Genomic DNA, 755 nt, shown 5'->3' with positions numbered 1-755 from the left:
AAGATTTTCTCTTTTTGGGGACAGGGACTTTTCCGTGATTTTTCGGTTTTAACTTAGTTTTGAAAAAATTTTTTGAGAAGTAAGGATTGGGCTAAGTATTTCTTGTGAAGTTTGTGTGGTGAAGCAATGTTACACACTATATCAACTCCACTATAAACAACATTGCTAAGTGGAAGGAGAGACAGATGCGTCAGATGAACTTGGATAGGGATGGTACAAGTTGATGAGTTAATTAGACAATGACATTTTTGTAGATCAAAATCAAATTCGATGACTGGCATCCGTACTAGTGGAGCGCTAAGAGTACCATACGAGCGTGATCGTTGCTAGAGCAACAAGCTGGCCTCCGTGCCGGTGGCACGTGAAAAAACATTCGAGCGAGGTCGTTGCCAGTGCCGCTGAACTGGCCCTCGTGCCGGTGGCACGTAAAAGCACCTTCTACACTCTCGGAGTGGTTGGCGTTAGGAAGGGAATCCAGCTGTAGAAACTCTGCCAGATCAGATTGGTGTCTGGTGCAGCCATCTGGTTCGCCAGACCTCAGTCAGATCATCCAACCCATGCTAGCATGGAAAATGGACGTTAAACAATGATGATGATGATGTAGAGGTTTGCTTAGAACGGCAGCAGTACTGTTGCACTACTCCAGACATGTGAACACTACTCCAATATAAGATTGTAAATAGGTTCTGTAGAAGGTCAGCAATTGATTTGAAATAGTGCATGTAAAAAGCACCATTTGAGTGTGGTCATTGGTC

The sequence above is a fragment of the Octopus sinensis genome, linkage group LG17, assembly GCF_006345805.1.
Source record: "Octopus sinensis linkage group LG17, ASM634580v1, whole genome shotgun sequence".
NCBI classification, from domain to species: Eukaryota; Metazoa; Mollusca; class Cephalopoda; order Octopoda; family Octopodidae; genus Octopus; species Octopus sinensis.
Note: the sequence above shows the minus strand (reverse complement) of the source record.